Source organism: Opisthocomus hoazin, chromosome 1 (assembly GCF_030867145.1).
Source record: "Opisthocomus hoazin isolate bOpiHoa1 chromosome 1, bOpiHoa1.hap1, whole genome shotgun sequence".
Classification (NCBI taxonomy): domain Eukaryota; kingdom Metazoa; phylum Chordata; class Aves; order Opisthocomiformes; family Opisthocomidae; genus Opisthocomus; species Opisthocomus hoazin.
In genome coordinates, this window is record NC_134414.1 from 83,516,919 (window position 1) to 83,537,799 (window position 20,881).

A 20,881-nucleotide genomic window follows, 5' to 3' on the forward strand; every position below is an offset into this window, starting at 1 on the left:
GGGTCACAACTTTGGACTTCAGGAGAGCTAACATTGGCCTCTTCACGGACCTACTTACAGGAATCCCTTGGGTTAGGGCTTGAGAAGGTAGGGAGACAATGACATCTGCCAGCTCCCTCAGCACTCTTGGATGCATCCCATGGATTTGTGGGTGCCCAGTTTGTTTAAATAATCTCTAACCCAATCCTCCTCAACCAAGGGAAGGTTTTCCTTTCTCTAGGCTATCTCTCTTACATCCAGGGACTGGAATGCCACACATCAGGCTCAGACTTTGCAAGCCACAGTCTTTTTCAGGAAATACTTTAGAAAAGTACTGTGAAAAAGCTCCTGTTTGACTTACACCCATTGACCTTGACAGGCTTTGGATCAAGCCCAAGAAGTCCTTATTATCACAGTAAGTTTGCTGTTCAGTGAATTAACCCCATGGACAGTTTACAAAAACAACCAATGTGTATGTCGCTCATTGACCAGGTAATTGTCCGAATGAATGCAAAAGACTAACAGACACTGGCAGTGCCACAATAGACTATGTGGAAATCCCCTTTATCTATTATGGATAAGTGTTCTGTATATTCTGACACAGTGACAGAAAAGAAAACATTTTTGTCTCCTTCACCGTTTAGAGGCTCTTATTCTAATTCATGGTTTAGCACTGGCCGACAACAAAGAACCACGTGGTTGGTCTATCACCCCTCCCTCTGGTGGGGACGATAGGGGAATCAGAAGAAAAAGGCAAAACTCGTGGGTTGGGATAAGGACAGTTTAACAGAATAGCAATGGAAGTGAATAGTAACTACAATGATACTAAGAAGCAGAATATACAAAACAAGGGAATGCATAGGGCAGCTCTCTCTCACTGTCTGATGCCCAGTGTGCTTCCAGCAATGATTTTCCTCCCCCCAGCCTGCTCCCCCACTCAAAACCAAGTATAATGTCACACAGTATCAAACACCCGATTTTGTTTGCCTAGTGTCCTGGGTTCGGCCAGGACAGGGTTAATTTTCACTGGACTCCAGGAAGGGGCACAGCCGGGTGGGCTGACCCAACCTGGCCAAACAGAGCAGGGTATTCCATACAATGTGCCGTCATGCTGGGTTCTGGTGGGGGGGAGTGGGGCGGAGGAACTCTTGCGGCTCGGGAGCTCGCGGTGGCGGTCATGGAGGGCGGCTGTCTGGGTCGTGCGGTTCGTTGTTGTGTATTCTCCTTATCTGTATCATTGCTGTTCCTGTTCCCTTTGTCTGCTGTTCTGTTAAACTGCCCTTATCCCGACCCACCAGTTTCTGCCAGTTTCTTTCCATTCTCCTCCACACCCCAACGGGGGGAGGGGCGGCCGCGTGGCGCTTTTGTTGCCGGCTGCAGCCAAACTATAACGCCTAGTTTCAGTCAGTGGTCCCAGCTATGTCCCCTCCTGGCTTCTTGTGAAAATTCACCCTGTCCCAGCCAACCCAGGACATCCCCTTGCTCTCTCCTTTTACCGTAATCTTTTCTATGAAATGAAAGAAAGTCCAACATAATGTTATTTTATAGACTTGTTTACCTATTTATTCTATTGTCTTTTTACTGTGGCTCCATCCTTTATACTAATATGAGTCTTTTTTGTCGTTTTTCTCTATATCATTTTTACGATTGCTTTATAAATCTTTTGTGGTGTTATTTCTTGTTTTCCAAAACAGTCATTTTCACTCAGCTACAAGTTTCCAGTGCAGTCACTGGAAAGCTAAAGCAGTTACTATTCTTTTACAACAAAAATCCCTCTTCATTAATATAAGTTGGGGACTTTTCTCAAGACATGTAAGTTCATACATCCTTGATCATTATGAACTAAAGCTTTTCTGTAAGTCCCCAGAGGATTTTATTGTCCCTATAAAGTACTTTCTTTAAGTGTCCAGCTCGTGTTTACAGAAAGGCAAATTAGGCCAATACGTGTTTGCGTGGAATTATAGACTCACAGAACTATTTTGTTTGGAAGGGAGAATTAAAGATAATCTAAATGAACTCCTCTGCCATGGGCAGGGGCATCTTTCATTAGATCACATTGCTCAAAGACCCATCAAAACCTGATGTAGAACTCTTCCAGTGACAGGGCATCCACAACTTCCATAACTGGGAAACCGATTCCAGTGTCCCAATACCCTCATTATAAACAATTTCTTCCTTGAGTCCAATCTAAATCTAGCCTTTTTCAGTTTAAAACTGCTGCTCCTTGTCCTGTCACTACAGGCATTGGTAAAAAGGCTGTCTCCATCTTTCTTATAAGCCCCCTTTACATATTGAAAAGCCTCAAAAAACGTCCCTGAAGCCTTCTCTTCTCCAGACTGAACAATCCCAACTCTCTCAACCTTTCTTCAGAGGAGACGTATTCCAGACCTCTGATCATTTCCATGGCTCTCCTCTAGTAGGTCCATGTTTTTCTTGTCCTGGGGACCCCAGAGCTGGATGTAGTACTCCAGGTGGGGTCTCACAAGAGCAGACAGAGAGGGACGATCACCTCCCTCAACCTGGTGGCCACCCTTCTTTTTATGCAGCCCAGGAAATGACTGGTATCCTGGACTGCAAGCATACTGTCGCATTAAAAGGGGTAAGGGAGTCTGATAAGTGACAAAAGTAGAGCCCTCTCATTGAGTCAAGACGTTCTGAGCAGATCCCCTTGAGTTCTAAACTCTCAGAGAAGAGTCTAGGTGCGGCTGGATCTACTCCTAGTCCCAGACTTGGTCAACGGTTTATGTCTGAAGGGTGAAGTGTGTAGCCACTTATCAGATTCAACTTGCCTGTCAGAGCCCTTCCAAGGACTTTCACTAAAACAGTTTCACAAAGTTGAATAAATAGGTAGTTTATTCCAGCGACAGGTATCACAGATGCAGGATTGCCGTTAATAAATGCACTGTCTACAAAAGTTGAGTTCAAAGCTAATGGTTTAGCGCACTACTTCACAATGTGTTCTCGGGGATATGTCTGACAAAGTCAGAGGCACGACTCTTACCAAAAAGGCATCCCTTCTTGGGGGGGGAAGAGAGGTTCAGGCTTGTCAACCTGTCCATCAGGTAAAGTTCTTGCTTGGCTCCTCCTCCCAAAGAGAGTTTTCAAGTGCCAATTTTTATATGTTTGGAAATCTTTTTGTGAGGTGAGACTAAGTCAACTATTATGTGTCGATTGGCTCTTGGCATGGAATGTTGTGTTGTCACAAGCAGGACTCAGCAGTTCAACACACCTGTGGAGCAGGCATCTCAGTATGCGCTTCCGGGGGCCATCTGTTCTTTATCCGAAGCAATCTCTGGCTGCACAGCCTCCGTGGTGCCCCACAGATCACTTGGTTTACAGTGATGGGCTATCCCCCCTTACTTCTTTCTGATAACATAAGCACAAGTCAATTGCTCCCTTTGTTAACTCTTTGGCTCTTGGTGCCTGAGTCTGAACATGTCTTTCATCTTGCATTGACAAGTCCAGCAAGGCCATCGATTACACACACATTGCCAGCTCATGTCCGATTTGTCGTCCACCATTAGCCCTAAGTACTTGTCTACAGGCCTCTTCTCAATCCATTCATACCCCAGCTTGTATTGATACCAGGGACTGAACCAGCTAAGGTACAGGACCTTGCACTTGTCCTTGTTGAACTTCTTGAGGTTCACATGGGCCCACACCTGAAGGCTGTCAAGGTCCTTCTGAATGGCATCCCTTCCCCCTAATGAATCAACTGCACCACTCAGCTTGGTGCCATCTGCAAGCTCGCTGAGGGTGCACTCAATCCCACTGTCTGTCACTGATGAAGATATTAAATTGTATTGGTCCCTTCCACACATACAGACCAAGGGTGTCAGGGACCTAGAAAACCCCTCAAGCACCCCACAGGGACCTCACAAACCTTGTACTCTTAGCACATGGCAAATGCTTTATGGACGGAGACTAAGGTTAGCTGAGAGTGCTGCTGCTGAAAGTTGGTGAAACCAGCCACTACTCCTATTCTCACAGATTTAGGCTATCTTAGCTACAGACAAGGGCTGCAATATGAAACAATACCAAAAATAAAATGGAGGAGCTAATAAGATCCTCAGGAGTCAAGTATGAAGTTTGCCTGGGTTTTTGTATGAAAGAGAAATTTAATTTTAAAAAAGTAATCACTTTCTACCACACATTCATTTGCAGATATAGTCTAAAAATTAACCGTTTTGATGGAATGACCTTGTTTAGCATACCTATTCCCTTTGTGTTTACAAGACTGGTTTTGCCATTTTTGTGGCAAACTCACCCAACACACATAGAAATGGAGTGGGGAGGGCAAAAGACCCTACCACGTAATCAAAACAACATGGTCTCAGGCACTTTCCCCCTCTGTAGTTAAACCACGAAGCTACCACTGTTTCTCTTCATTGCTTGACCTGGCTCTGTCTCAGTGGTAGAAGATTCCTGGCCTGATCCCACCGTATAAAGACATACTGTAAACTTTTTTTTTTTCCAACAAGATGAAAGTTTTAGGTTCTAATAGAAATGACTGAACAAGTTTAAAAATTATTCTACCCATTCTAACAACAACATATAATGAACATCCTTATCAAAATTGTTCTAGCAGGATACCAAAGGAGAATGGCAATTTGTGTAAATCCCATGTGCACCAAAGTCTTCTTTAAATTAGGTTGCTTCTGTTAACAGAAATCCTTTTATTCACTCTATAAATGTCAGCCTTACAGGATACTAATTTTCATTTAGCTTTACAATGCCATTTATGCCTCCTGTTGCACAGTGCTGGGCAATGTATTTAACAACCATACCATTATTACGTATTTTGGATTGCAAATGTAGTATGGGAAATTGTTAGTGCAATACTTCTTAACGATGCTATTAAGAACTGTTCCCCTGCAGTGAAATGCTTAAGTAACAGTAAAATAAAAGCCAATGCTTCCAGAAAGCATACCATAAATGTAACAGAAAGATGATTCTCTGATTCATTCTCTTGAAGGTGAACTAGTTTTTTATGCATTCCAAAAAATACCAAAAGATTACAACTTCAGAATAATTTTTTCTTCTTTCAGGATTCATCACTAAACTCTTTCCTATTGCTATTAAAACTCCAAGTATTTCTTATACATTGGAGATTGGCTGGTGATTCAGTGAAAAGGTAAGACCTTTTTTGGTTTTGTTTTTAGTTTGAGATGTTTTCTTCTGTCTCTTACTTTGTAAAGCTGTTGAGTAAATTCACACAGGCCACAATAGAGTAAATAATAATAGTCATTGTTCTGCTCCTTATTTTTAAGAGAAAAACTTATATAGCTGTCTTTTTCATATCTCTAAATTGAAATGCCACAGTTTCCTTGACTTCAGAGTGGCCAAGATTTTAGCCTCTATCTGTTTTTTCTGAGTATATAATACCGAGAAATATCTTCAACAAAGTACTACCTCCTCCTGATTTTGATTCCTATGAATTTAGAAAAAGATATAAGGTACAAATAGGGCTAAAATGCTGTAGTTAGTTATACTATGGAGCTGCTAAGGACTTCCTTTTTGTAAGCACTATGCCTAAAGCTATAAAGATTGAAGTACTGATACAATCTAGCTGTCTAAATGTACAAACATGGAAAGAAAGGAAAAAACAGACATTCATACTTTCTAAATGAGGCACTGAGACAAACATGGATTTTTCTCTCTGAATTTTAGACATCTAAAGAGTAGACCTACATCAAAGGTAATTGGCTACACTTCTACACAAATCTGCTTGGAGTAAAGGGCTTCAATATCCAGCTGTTTACTTCATAACATTGCAGTCTCCCCTTTCAGTTCATAACCTACCACCTACATGTCCCTGCATAGCACTGTAACTACCTTTAACCCTCATGCTCCAAAGTGTACCTAATCTTCTGGTTTTGCCCTTGCAGGTTGTGAAAACATTTCTGTGGCTATAATGTCAGTTTGAAGGAGGTGGTAGCAATTAACATTTTAATTGCTTTTTCTTTTTCCACCCCCATTTTACACACCTTGCTCCATAATTTTGAGTCTATAATCTTATACTGGGAAGCAAACAGAACATAGTATATAGAATTACGAAAGCAGCCATTTAGAAAGCCATAAGCATTTCACAATAATGCACATGTACACCGCTTTAGAAGTTAAATAGCTCTGCAACATCTGCAGCTGATCAAAGCATGCTCCAATCTAGCACTATTACTATGATAAACCAGAGCAACAAGATTGAGGCAATCCTGTGGAAACTCTGCAGCTAATATGAAAAATGTTCTTGGAGAGAGAGCATTTGTTGCACTTGTGAAGATGCCAAGAAAAAGACATTGATCCAGAGAGATCCCCCTTTTTTCTCTTCCTTACTGGTCACTGGGAAGATATTTTCCTTTCCTTTTTTCTTCGCACTTTCTTCTTCTTTGTTTTTTTCATTGTCCTTGAAGGTAACTTTTACTGCTAGAGTTGATAGGTGCTGTCAGCTACAGGCTCTGCAAATTAATTGCTGTACATGTAAGCTCGTCCCAACATCCTCTATGGAACATTCCTTTTACAGCCAATGGAGAGAAATAGGTACTTCTAAGGTCTGATTAATCTTGCGTTAATGAAGAAACCTAAAACAGACCAGATGGATTGCAACAGAAATGCTTATTTTCCTTGTTTGATTTTAAAGAAAACCCTAGGTGACTGCTCAAGTCATAAATGTATCCACTACAGACATCTGAACTTATATATAATGAATGTGTAAATGTTCTTTAAATTTATATAGTCTACTGATTGTAGTGGACTGTTAGAATTTATATGTCCTCCTCGAAATCATCTGTAAACCAGTAGCATGGTTTATCTCAAGGAGTTTATGATAGATATACCACTACACATACATGTTCTGTTGTTTTTTTTCAAATCTATGCAAACAAACAAACAAACAAAAAACTTTGAAAAGTAATAATGTGTATGTTCTAGCTAAAATGTAAAGGTTTTATTCTTTCTCAAACCAAAGTTTGTTAATCAATATGCAGTTTTTATTACATAGAAGAGAAAAGTGTATCTGTGCTAAAAAACTTAACTTTTGAAATTTTTTTAGTTATTTACTTCTTCGTCCATCAACAGCTCTGATATTTTTAGTAATACAGAATAAACCTCAGATTTTTTTCTATAGCGTACATTTATATATTCAATACGCTCCAACCACAAGATTTTATCTTTTGTGATCTATTACAATTTATTTTCCTAAAAGAGATTAATAATATGTTGTGTTATAAAACTTGATTCTTGGAGAACAATCAATGAGTTACAGCACATTTTTTCACATTAGTGGCTATTTTGTTCTTATAACATTATTTAATTAATATTTTTCATTTCTTAAAAATAGAAAACATTAGTTAGGAAAAAAAAAAACCTGTCGCTATACTCAAAGATGTCTACAATTGATGGTATCTGAGAAAAGGGGATAACAGCATATTGCTCTGTCAAGAGATACCTTTTAGGAGTATAGACCATACCATTACAGAAATCATAGAATCATAGAAAGTTTTGGGTTGGAAGGGACCCCTAGAGGTCACCTAGTCATACTGGATATATTGGACATCCCCATATTTATATTTTAGCCATGGTCCTCCATACCACTGAGGATTTACCTGCTTGGCTTGCTTGATAGAGCATGTTTCACATTCATGGATAACCCGTGCGATGGTGTCCATGGTCAAGTCCACCCCTCGGTCACAAGCCCATCTGTATGTCGCGTCTCTTCCTTGGTGGCCCGAGGTGTCATGGGCCCACCGAGCTATAAACAGTTCACCCTCATGTTGCCAGTGCAGATCCACCTGAACCACTTCAATCTTGGCAGCCTCATTCACCTGGTGGTTGTTGTGGTGTTCTTCAGTGGCCCGACTCTTAGGGACGTGGGCGTCCACGTGACACACTATTACGAAAAAATGCTCCAGACGGGCAGCAATATATTGCCACAGTGGGGATCCCCAGATAGGTTTGCCTCTGCGCTGCCAGTTGTTCTTCTTCCTTTGCTGCAGTCACCCCCACAAGGCATTGGCCACCATCCAAGAGTCGGTGTAAAGATAAAGCACTGGCCACTTCTCTCGACTAGCAATGTCTAAAGCCAGCTGGATGGCTTTCACCTCTGCAAACTGGCTCAACTCACCTTCTCCTTCTGCAGTTTCCACGACTTATCATATAAGGCTACACGCACCAGCCCTCCACCTCTGCTGCTTCCCCACAATATGACAGGACCCATCCATGAACAGGGCATACTGCTGCTCATTTTCTGGCATTTTATTGTGCAGCGGGGCCTTTTCAGCATGTGTCACCTCCTCCTCTGGCGATGCTCCAAAATCTTTGCCTGCTGGCAGAAACTGAATCACAGGAAGTTCCAGCTGAACATGAGGAAGAAATTCTTCACTCTGAGGGTGATGGAGCACTGGAACAGGCTTCCCAGAGAGGTTTTGCAGTCTCCTTCTCTGGAAATATTCAAAACCCACCTTCACAAGCTCCTGTGCAACCTGCTCTAGGCAACCCTGCTTTGACAGGGTAGTTGGACTAGATGATCCACGGAGATCCCTTTCAACCCATACCATTCTCTGATTCTGTGATTCTGTGCAGCACACTACAGACTAGAAGATCTGAAAGGACCTTCTTTGCTACTCCTTTTTATAAGGCCTCAAGATGATTGACTTTAGGCATCAGTATTTTTCCATCCTGGTCTCGATCCACATGACGTAATCTTGAGGCAGTAATTATACAATTCCAGTACCACCCAGAATGCACACTTCTGCAGGCAGGTACAGGTTCAGGCATAAGTGGAGGCGGGGCTGCACCACCACATTCCCATACTGAGATTCAAAAATATTTCCTAATAAGCAGTACAGATATGGCAAATGAAAAAGTACATCCTTGGTCCTGAGTAGCTGCCTAGAGTACACTTGAATCTTCACCCCCTATATTCTGGCTCAGCGCCTTTACCAAAGGCTATAAGTTTGGAGGCAGTAGGCCCTGTAAAATCCTCTTTGGACTCTCTATAGATGTGAAGTTCATTTTATTTACGTATTCTAATTAAGACCAGTGGAATATGAGAAAATCAGTTCTGTTTCTGAAGAACTCGTAAGGCATCTGGAAAACAGTAAGCCGTGTAAGAGGCTATCTAATCTGCTTTCCATGCAGGATATGAGATTTGACTAGATTTTTGAGAAATCCTGTACGAGAAACTGGCTGAACAGTCCTGTCAAGCCTTTCAAAATGGAAATGTGGATCCTGGGAGGTCCTTGCTCACAGTGAGTTATAGACCTAACAGTAATCCCCATCCAGTTTCCTCTAATACCTTTATTAATTTTTCAAATATAAACATACTATAGTATTTTTAACTGAGATCATAGAATCATAGAAAGTTTTGGGTTGGAAAGGACCCCTAGAGGTCCTGTAGTCCAACCCCCCTGCAGCGAGCAGGGACACCACTAACTAGATCAGGTTGCTCAGAGCCCTGTCCAACCTGGTCTTGAATGTTTCCAGGGATGGGGCCTCCACTACCTCTCTGGGAAACCCACTCCAGTGTTTCACCACCCTCATTGTAAAGAATTTCTTCCTTATATCCAGCCTAAACCTACCCTGGTTTAGTTTAAAACCATTACCCCTCATCCTGTCACTGCTGTCTCTACTAAAAAGGTTGTCCCCATCTTTCCTATAGGCTCCCTTTAAGTACTGAAAGGCTGCAATCAGGTCTCCCCGCAGCCTTCTCTTCTCCAAACTGAACAAGCCCAACTGTCTCAGCCTGTCCTCATAGGAGAGGTGCTCCAGCCCTCAGATCATTTTCGTAGCCCTCCTTTGGACCCACTCCAACAGTTCCATGTCCTTCTTGTGCTGAGGGCTCCAGAGCTGAACGCAGTACTCTAGGTGAGGTATCACCAGAGCAGAGTAAAGGGGCAGAATCACCTCTCTCGACCTGCTGGCCATGCTTCTCTTGATGCAGCCCAGGACACGGTTGGCCCTCTGGGCTGCCAGCACACATTGCCGGCTCATGTCCAGCCTTTCGTCTATCAGTACCCCCAAGTCCCTCTCAGCAGAGCTACTCTCGATCCTTTCATCCCCCAGCCTGTATTGATAGTGGGGATTACCCCGACCCAGGTGTAGGACCTTGCACTTGGCCTTGTTGAACCTCATGAGGTTCACACAGGCCCACCTCTCCAGCTTGTCCAGATCCGTCTGGATAGCATCCGGTCCTTCTGGTGTATCAACCATAACACTCAGCTTGGCGTCGTCACCTGCAAACTTGCTGATGATACACTCAATGTTGCTGTCCATGTCACTGATCAATACACTGAACAACACCGGTCTCAGTACGGACCCCTGAGGGACTCCACTCATCACTAGTCTCCATCTGGACACTGAGCCATTGACGACTACCCTTTGGCTGAGACCGTCCAACCAATTCCTTATCCACTGAACGGTCCACCCATCAAATCCATGGCTCTCCAATTTAGAAAGAAGGATGTTGTGGGGGACCGTGTCAAAGGCTTTACAAAAATCCAGATAGATGACATCCATAGGTTTTCCCTTGTCCACCCTTGTTGTTACACCATCATAGAAAGCCACTAGGTTGGTGAGGCAGGACTTGCCCTTGGTGAAGCCATGCTGGCTGTCTCGAATCGCCTCCCTGGCCTCCATGTGCCTTAGGATAGCTTCTAGGAGGATCTGTTCCGTGATCTTCCCAGACACAGAGGGGAGGCTGACAGGTAGTTCCCAGGGTCTTCCTTTCTATCCTTCTTGAAAAGGGGCACGATGTTTCCCTTTTTCCAGTCCCTGGGGACTTCCCCTGACTGCCATGACTTTTCAAATATCATGGAGAGTGGCTTGGCAACTACGTCAGCCAGTTCCCTCAGGACTCTGGGATGCCTCTCATCAGGTCCCATGGACTTCTGTACATTTAGGTTCCTCAGGAGATCCCGAATCGGATCTTCACTTACAGCTGGAGTGATTTTACCCTCCTGATCTCCTTCATGTGATCCATCGACTCGGCAGGGGTGAGGAGAGAGGTTGCCAGTGAAGACTGAGGCAAAAATGTTGTTGAGTACCTCAGCTTTCTCCTCATCTGCTGTTGCCAGTTCACCGGTCTCTCTCATGAGCGGGGGTACGCTTTCTTTGACCATCTTCTTCCAGCTGACATACCTGTAGAAGCCTTTCTTGTTATTTTTCGCATCACTTGCCAAGTTCAGCTCCAGCTGATGTTTATACCTAACTTGCACCTGTATGAAGCTAAGAGTTGTTTATCTTTGGGTACATGGACTCATTTTATTCTTTTCCTCATATTCTAATTGGGGAAATTTTCAAAAAATTCTTGATTATGTGTCTGCAGAACGAGACTTATAATTACCAGTCTCAAAGTCTTAAAGGTCAGAAAACATACACCTAGCTCTAAAAGAATCCAAACAGAAAGGAGTAGGAATTAGGACAGCTCAGCACAGATTTTGGAATGGGAAATCGTGCTTTATCATTTAATTGCTTTCTGTGATGAAGAAATTGGTTAATTTAATGAGGGCAGCATAATAAACAGAATATTCCTTGTTTTGAGTAAGATTTTTTGTAATATCAGAAGCTGGCTGGACGAGCAGTCTGTTATTGGGATATAAAATTGACTAGGCTGTTCCAGTCTGAGGGGAATGATCATTGATTTGACTGACTTGCAGCCCTCAGTAAGCAGGGGTGCACCAAGAGTCAGCCCTGGAGCCCAACAATAAGTCGCACTGAATTAGAGGGAACGGTTAAAGTGAGAAACGCCTCAGTGTCAACCCAGAGACACCCTGATCAATCTGAGGACCGCACTAGCAGAATCCTCATGAAGGTCAGCAAGGAGAATTTCAGTCTTCTTATTATTTCCCTATGATTAACTCTGGAAAAGCCATGACTGCAATGCAGTCCAGTTTTGCTGTCCTTCCTCCTGCTCAGGCTGGTGGAAGTAGGATGTTGACTGTGCAAGGCTCAGTCACTCAGGTGGTCAAGAACCTGGAGCGTGTGACCTAAAAGGAGAGGATTGCTTAGTTCAGTAAAGCAAAAACTAAGGAACAATGCAAAACCCACATAAATCTTGAAAAAATTAAGATGATGAAGCCAAACTGTTCTTGGTATTGACAGGCAAAAGAGAAAGGGACAATGGGCACATATAGTGGTTAATGTAAAAAATTCTTCAGTGGAAGGGGAGTGCAGAAGTGCTGGAACAGGTTACCCAGATAGATTGTGGAGATACACACCATTTGAAGTTTTCAAATCTTGGCTAGAAAGTCCTGGCTGTAAAGACTCAGATGCAAAGTCTAGTCTTGGCTAGACTTGGCCCTCACTGAACTGAGCTTGAGTGGTGATCGTTGGTGATAGTCTTGCTTCAAGCAGAAATTTGGACTTGGGCATCTCTTGAGGTCTCTTTCAGTGATCATCTATAAGTTTCCATTATTTTATGATTCTCTTATTGGTTGTTACTTTTTTCAGAACCATTACAATATCGTAATGTAACCTTTCACTATCAGTAGTTACACCTTCAACCTCATGCATTGAAATATATGAAGTGTTCCTCATAAGGGGAGAGAGAACAGAAGAGAGAATTAATAACAGAAAATACAAGTCCTTCAGAGTATGACAAAATATTCTGAATGTTACTGCTCGGAAGGGAAGAAACTAACATCTGAACATGAGGAAGATATTCTTCGCTCTGAGGGTGACGGAGCACTGGAACAGGCTTCCCAGAGAGGTTGTGGATTCTCCTTCTCTGGAGATATTCAAGACTCATCTGGACAAGGTCCTGCGCAGCCTGCTCTAGGTGACCTTGCTTCGACGGGAGGGTTGGACTAGATGACCCACAGAGGTCCCTTCCGAGTCCTACCATTCTGTGATACTGTGATTCTGTGACTTTATTCAGGCCACAGTAGTCTACTGTCAGTCTCCACTCTCCAGTAGATTTTCTCACTGGCCATATGGGACTGTTAAAGGGTGAGCGAGTTTTGCTGATCACTCCTTGACTATTCAATTGATAGATCAGCTCATGGATGGGGATAAGAGAGTCTTGGTTAGTGCGATATTGTTGCTCGTGCACCATTGTGGTGACGAAGGGCACCTGTTGTTCTTCAACTCTCTGCAACCCCACAACGGAAGGAATGTCCAAGAGACCAGGCAAAATGGACAGTTGTTTAATTCCTTTTGTCTCCAAAGCAACTATGACAAAAAGACCACAAATACCCCTTTGGGCCCTTGAAATACCCTCTCCTAAGATAGTCTATGCCAAGGAAGCACGCAGCCTCGGGGCCAGTCACAATGGGGTGCTTCTGCCACTCCTTCCCAGTTAGGCTCACTTCAGCCTCCAATACACTCAGCTCTTGGGACCCCCCTGTCACTCCTGAGATACAGATGGATGCTGACCCTTTGAAATCCGATGGCATTAAAGTACACTGTGCACCAGTGTCCACTAGAGCTTTATAGTCTTGTGGATCTGACGTGCCAGGCCACCGAATCCACACCGTCCAATAAACACGGTTGTCCCTTTCCTCCACCTGGCTGGAGGCAGGGCCCCTCTAATCCTCGTCAGAGAATTTGCTGCTCACTTGCTGTGAGAACGACTTGGAGGTCCCTTCCAGAGGATCGGAATCAAGATCAAACTCTCTACCTTTTCTGGAGAGCTGACTGCTGGAAACTGGAGCGACATTTTTCCTAACAGAATCCCCTTTTAAGATTCTTTTACCTTGCAACTCACAAACTCTTGACTCTAGGGCTGAGGTAGGTTTCCCATCCCACTTCCTCATGTCCTCTCCATGGTCACGCAGGTAAAACCACTGGGTGCCCCGTGGTGTGTAGCCTCTGTATCCTCTCTCTTGAGCAGAGAAACTCTTGCCCCTAATAACTAAGACACTGGTCCATGCAGGTGGGGAGTAGAGCATATTCTCTTTGATTTGCCGGACCTCCCAGGACAATTTCTCTATGGCTGAGATGAGGGAGGAAGAGAGGTTTTCTTCATATTGCCGGAGTCAGGCAGCCAATTCATCCACTGTTTGTGCCTCTTTACCTTTCCAGTTTACTACTGCCAGTGAGTTGGCATATGAGGATGGTGCGCTCCGTACAAACTTCCTCCACATAGATGGTGTGCACTGGACTTCATCTGGGTCTGTGGGTAACTGCACATTGTCCAGGTTATAGTAAACCAAATCCCGTACTGTGAAGTCCATCAGATACTGGATACACCTCTCCATAGTGGTCCACTTGCCTGGATAACATACAGAATCATCACTGAAGGGGTACCTTTCCATCACGCCTGAGAGAAGTCACCTCCAGAGGCCGAGGGCTTGTGCCTTTCTCCCAATTGCCTTGTCAATGCCTCCTTCCCTGGCCAGGGATCGCAGCTGTTTGTCTTCCCTGCCCTCTAATTCCAAGATACTGGCCCTATTATCCGAGCACTGGAGCAGCCAAGTGACAATGTGCTCCTCTGGGGGGTGGCTGAAATCTTTCCGCATATCTCGCAGTGTGCTCAGGTACAGGGACTGGCTGACGATCTACAGCTTTGCCACCTTCTTCTGCTCTTATGATGGTCCTGGTTCATCATCACCTGTTATGGGGCGAATTCATTTCTTTGCTTTTTTTATTTTCCGAATAGAGGCAAATGATACTGGCAGGAGTTGGTTTTCTGGTCCAGACACGGAGCCTGCTGCTAGGGCTGGAGCAGCCGCCAGGGTTGGAGCAGACACCTTGTCTGCTGTGGAGGCTGGGGCAGCTGTGGGGCCTGGGTCAGAGGCAGCCACGGCACTGGCTGGCGGGGCTGGGGTAGCCGCGGTGCCTGTTGATTGTCTTTTCCCTTTTCCCCTTTAGAGCACTGGATAATATTGGACAGGGCTCGGTAGGCGTGGTTCCAGTATGTTCCAGTGATTTGCGTCTCTCTGGAATTCCCACGGTGATAACACACTTCCAAATATTTTACCAGTTTGTCAGTATTCTGAACTTGCTCAAAGTTGATATCCAAAAACACCGGACGTGCCCACTGCCCTAGGTACTTGCCCATGCTGTCTCACACACCGTGCCATTCATAAGCTATCCAGCCCTGGGGCAGGTCTCTGGGAGATGTTTTTAACAAGTTGTTTAACCCTAAACAAGACTTGAAACCTATTCAGGAGACCGAAAAATAGGAGCATGCTGGATTGAATATCCCCCGATACTTGAAATTCTCAAAAGCTGCTACTAATAGCCTGAAGAAGAGAGGAGGGGTGAAAGAGTAGGGGAAAGTATTCCATCTGGTTTTCCTCATAGAGTGGGTTCAATTATTAATGAATTCCGAGAGACAACTTCCGAGGTATGGAAATGACCGCAGTGCTGCACGTAAATACAAGCCTAATTTCATGCCCAGTGATGTTATCATATCATAAGCAACATTACATGGTACAGTAAAACCATAATCCAGATCCTTTTCCAAGCAATGGTGAACAGCACTGCTGTTTCGTAACATTATTGACAAAATCACAGTTTTTTTAGCAACAGTAATAGGTTTGATATGATTGTCTTTCATTATCACAAGGTACTCTTTCTGGTACCCATCACATCTCAGCAAAAAATAAAATGGAATTTAAAACGATACCACCTATGTCAGTGAAAAATGACTAAATCACTTGTGCGTTCATGTAAAGGTATGACATATCTGAAGGCATGAATTTTATAAGTTATTGATATGTTGGTTCTTCACATTTCATTTATTCTTTTTAACAATTACATGAAAGAAAATAATCCACAAACCTTATCTGGAGATGATGCAAGTGTTCAGTAGTAGGGAAAAAATAACAGAATCATAGAATCATAAAATCATAGAATGGTAAGGGTTGCAAGGAACCTTAAAGATCATCTAGTTCCATCCTCCCTGCCATGAGCAGGAACATCGTACACTAGACCTGGCTGCTCAGAGCTGCATCCAACCTGGCCTTGAACACTTCCAGGGAGGGGGCAGCAACAACTTCTCTGGGAAACATGTTCCAGTGCCTCACTACCCTCATGGTTAAGAATTTCTTCCTAATATTTAATTTAAATCTGCCCTCTTGCATTTTAAAGCCGTTCCCCCTTGTCCTATCACTACACACCATTGTGAAAAGTCCCTCTCCATCCTTCCTGTAGGCCCACTTCAGGTACTGTAAGCCTGCTAGAAGGTCACCCCGGAGCCTTCCCTTCTCCAGCCTGAACAGCCTCAACAGCAGGCCAGGATACGGTTGGATTTCTGGGCTGCAAGCGTACATTATCGGCTCTTGATGAGTTTCTCATTCACCAGCACCCCCAAGTCCTGCTCCTCAGGGCTCTTCTCGATCCACTCTCCGCCCAGCCTGTAAGTGTGTTTGGGATTGCCCCAACCCACATGCAGAACCTTGCACTTGGCCTTGTTGAATTTCATGCGGTTCACACAGGCCCACCTCTCCAGCCTGTCAAGGTCCCTCTGAATGGTATCCCTTCCCTCCAGCGTGTCAACCACACCACACAGCTTGGTGTCGTCAGCAAACTTGCTGAGGGTGCACTCAATCCCACTGTCCATGTTGCTGACAAAGCTATTGAACAACACCCAGCCCCAGTACCGGCCCCTGAGGCACACCACTCGTCACTGGTCTCCACTTGGACATCGAGCCATTGACTGCAACACTTTGAATGCGTCCATAGAGCCAGTTGCTTATCCAACAAGCCGTCCATCTGTCAAATCCATGTCCATCCAATTTAGAGACAAGGACATGATGCGGGAGAGTGTCAAATGCCTTGCACAAGTCCAGGTAGACGCTGTTAGTTGCCTGCCCTTTGTCCACCAATGCTGTAACCCCATCATAGAAGGCTACTAAATTGGTCAGGCACAATTTGCCCTTGATGAAGCCATGTTGGCTGTCCCCAGTCACCTTGTTATCCACATGCCTTAGCATGGTTTCGAAGAGGATCTGCTCCATCATCTTGCCAGACATAGAGAGGAGGCTGACTGGCTTGTAGTTCCCTGGATCTTCCTTTTTTTCCTTTTAAAAATGGGAGTGATTTTGCCCCTTCTGCAGTCAGTGGGGACCTCCCCAGACCACCACAACCTCTCAAATATGATGGAGAGTGGTTTGGCAACTTAATCTGCCAGTTCCCTCAGGACCCGCGGGTGCATCTCATCAGGCCCCATGGACTTTTGCACCTTCAGGTTCCGTAGGCAGTCTTGAACCCCATCTTCTCCTATAGTGGGCAGTTTTTTATTCTCCCAGTCCCTGCCTTTGCCTTCTTCAACATGGGCGGTGTGGTTAGAGCACTTGCTGTTGAAGACTGAGGCAACAAAGTCATTCAGCACCTCAGCTTTCTCAATGTTCCGGGTAACCAGGTCTCCAGCTTCCTTCCAGAGAGGGCCCACATTTTCCCTAGTCTTCCTTCTCTCACTGACATACCTGTGGAAGGCTTTCTTGTTCCCTGTGTCATCCCTGGCCAGATTTAATTCTTTCAGGGCTTTAGCTTTCTTAACTTACTCCCTGGCTACTCAGATGATTTCTCTGTATTCCTCCCAAGCTACCTGTCCTTGCTTCCATCCTCTGTAGGCCTCCTTTTCCTGCTTGAGTTTGGCCAGGAGTTGTTATTCATCTGTGTAGGCCTCCTGGTGTTTCTGCCTGACTTCCTCTTCGTCGGGATGCATCGCTCCTGAGCTTGGAGGAAGTGATCCTTGACTACTGACCAGCTTTCTTGGGCCCCTTTTCTGTCTAGGCCTTTATCCCATGATATTCTACCAAGCAGATCCCTGAGGAGGCCAAAGTCTGCTCTCCTGAAGTCCAGGGTAGCGAGCTTGCTGCGCACTCTCCTCGCTGCCCTAAGGATCTTGAACTCCACCATTTTGTGGTCACTGCAGCCAATGCTGCCCTTGACTTTCACATTCCCCACCAGCACCTCGTTGTTGGTGAGAACAAGGTCCAGCATTGCGCCTCTCCTCATGGGCTCTTCTATCACTTGGAGGAGGAAGTTGTCATCAACGCATTCTAGGAATCTCCTGGCTTGCCTGTGCCCTGCTGTGTTGTCCCTCCAACAGATGTAGAGGTGGTTGAAGTCCCCCATAAGGACCAGGGCTTTTGAACGTGAGACTTCTCCTATCTGCCTATAGAGGGCCTCATCTGCTCACTTGTCCTGGTCAGGTGGCCTGTAGCAGACTCCCACTGTAATGTCGCCAGTCCCTACCCTGCTTTTAATCTTGATCCATAAACTCTCTGTGGGCTCCTTATCCAATCCCAGGCAGAGCTCCATGCACTCCAGGTGATCTTTGACATAGAGGGCGACACCCCCTCCTCGTCTCCCCTGCCTTCCTTTCTTAAAGAGCCTGTATCCTCCCATCTCAATACTGCCATCACAGGAGCTGCCCCACCACGTCTCCATGTTGCCAATGATATCATAGCCCTGCAGACGTACACACATCTCTAGCTGCTCTTGTTTATTCCCCATGCTACATGCATTTCATAGAATCACAGAATCACAGAATCACAGAATCACAGAATGGTAGGGGTTGGAAGGGACTTCTGTGGGTTATCTGGTCCAACCCCGCTACCGAAGCAGGATCACCTACAACAGGCTGCACAGGACCTTGTCCAGATGAGTCTTGAATATCTCCAGAGAAGGAGAATCCACAACCCCTCTGGTTAGTCTGTTCCACTGCTATGTCACCCTCAAAGTGACTAAGTTCTTCCTCATGTTCAGACGGAAATTCTGATGCTTCAGTTTGTGCCCATTGCCCCTTGTCCTGTCCCTGGGAACCACTGAAAAGAGTCTGGCCTCATCCTCTTGACGCCCACCCTTAAGATATTTATAGGCATTTAACAAAGGCATTTGAGTTGAGCCCCCAATGAAGATGCACCTTTGCTGCCGCACATCTCCCTTTTCTGTACCGTCACTGACTCAGCAGAGTGAAGGTCCTTGTTAGCACACCGTTCACTAACAGGTGAGTTGTCACCCCCAGGCTTTTCACTAGAGAGCCTGGTTTTGTCCTCTTCCCCCTTCAAATCTAGTTTAAAGCCCTATCAATAAGCCCTGTTAACTCCTGATCTAGGATCCTCTTCCCCTTTTGTGACAGGGGAACCCCATCTGTTGCCAGCAGGCCTGGTGCCATGTAAACTGACACATGATCAAAGAACCCCAGATTTTGCCTGTGACACCAGGTTTGGAGCCAGGTATTGATCTGTTTACTCCTCCTGTTTCTTCCCTCATCTTCCCCTGCAACTGGAGGGACAGAGGAGAACACTACTTGTGCTCCTGATCCCTGAACCTGTTGCCCCAGAGCCCTGAAGTCCCTTTTGCGTGCCCATGCACTTTTTTCCTTAACCTCATTACAGCCAGCCTGAACAACTAAGAGTGGGTAATAGTCAGAGGGCCGTACCAGACCAGTGAGTTTCCTAGCGATATCTGTCACCCGGGCCCCAGTGAGCCAGCAGACTTCCCTGTGGGATGGGTCTGGTCAGCATATCAGGCCCTCTGTTCCTCTCAGGAGGAAGTCGCCTATGACAATTACCCTTCTTTTTTCCTCTATGAAGACAGTCATGATGTCTGGGACTGAACCCGTACATGAGCCTTTGTCTGCCTCATAATTTGCTGGGCGCTCTGGTTCCAGAGCCTCACACCTATTGTGTAAGGGCACCTGGAGTGGAGAGGGAGGCTGGGAGGTGATTCGCCTGCTGCCCCAACCAGGGACCCATTTCCATTCCCCCATGTCTCTCAGGTCCTCTTCTCCTTCCTGGTGGTGAGAGGGCAGGGGATCTTCTGATTTCGTGGAGCATCCATCCTCTGTGTTTGACTCGGGGATGGTAGGGCATGGCTCCACCAGTCTAATTCCCTCTCACATTCCCTGATGCTCCTTAACCTTTCTACCTCCTCTTTGAGCTCTGCCACCAGTGTGAGTAGATCATCCACTTGGTCACAGTGCACACTGTGCACAGCAGGCGTTCTGTCTGCTGTTGTCCAACACCAGTGACAGGCTCAGGCACTCCCTGCAGCCAGTGACCTGCACAGCTGCCTGCTTATGTGGGAGCTCTGTCTGGGTCACTACATTCTGCCTGGTGATGGCTTTCGGCCGAGTGGAAAAACACAGTGCTCTGAGTTATTTTGTAAGCTGTCTGCAAGGTGGCAAGTTTTGTCCCAGTATAGTTACATGTAAAATTAATGAATTACCAGCTAAAATTTCTGTACAGTAACCTTATTTCCAAAAACAGTGACTTGCGGAGGACTTGTGGTCATTAGAAAAATCAGCCAAACACAAGCTTCCTATATGTCATTATTATCCAACTAGTTGGTCCAATTCTTGAATGTATGAATGAGAATGTAACCTCACATGCAGAAAAATTCATTGCTTCTGTATATGATCAAAATGGGATCACTGTTTTTGATTCTGATATTTCCAATTGTAAACAGCTATGAAAAATTGAGGATGAGAAGGAACAGTTATTGGAATTGTTGACTGTCCTGGGTTCGGCCAGGACAGAGTTAATTTTCACCGGAATCCAGGAAGGGGCACGGGGCGGGGGGGGGGGGCTGGGGGGGGGGGGGGAGGGGGCGGGAAGGGCACAGCGGCGGTTCGGTCTGGGAGAGAGCGGCTGTGTTCTGCGGGCTCTGTTCTGCTGGTTAGTTTTGTGTATTCCCCTTTTCTGTATTGTTGTTGCTGTTCCCTTTGTTTGCTGTTCTGTTAAACTGCCCTTATCCTGATCCACTAGTTTCTGCCTGTTTCTTTCCGTTCTCCTCCGCACTGTGGCGGGGGAAGGGGCGGCCGCGTGGTGCTTTTGTTGCCAGTCGCAGCCAAACCAGAACATTGACAGAGTGACTTATTTTTCCTGAGATTTAAAACCAGAGATTCTGATCTATTTTGCTTGTTAAAAAAAGTTTGCAGGTGGTTCGATCACAGCCTTCAAGCACTTAAATAATGTTAGTACGAAAACATTATTCAATCAGGCAAAGAAAA

The 20,881-nt window shown here is 45.2% G+C and overlaps 1 long non-coding RNA gene across 1 annotated transcript in view; it reads left to right on the forward strand.

Annotated features, from left to right (window-relative positions):
* The first annotated feature begins 20,499 nt into the window (after nucleotides 1-20,499).
* LOC142363862 (uncharacterized) overlaps nucleotides 20,500-20,881 on the forward strand; it is a 45,343-nt gene continuing 44,961 nt past the window's right edge. Inside the window, exon 1 of the long non-coding RNA XR_012766015.1 lies at nucleotides 20,500-20,546. This is a non-coding gene — a long non-coding RNA (uncharacterized LOC142363862). The remainder of the gene's footprint in view (nucleotides 20,547-20,881) is intronic.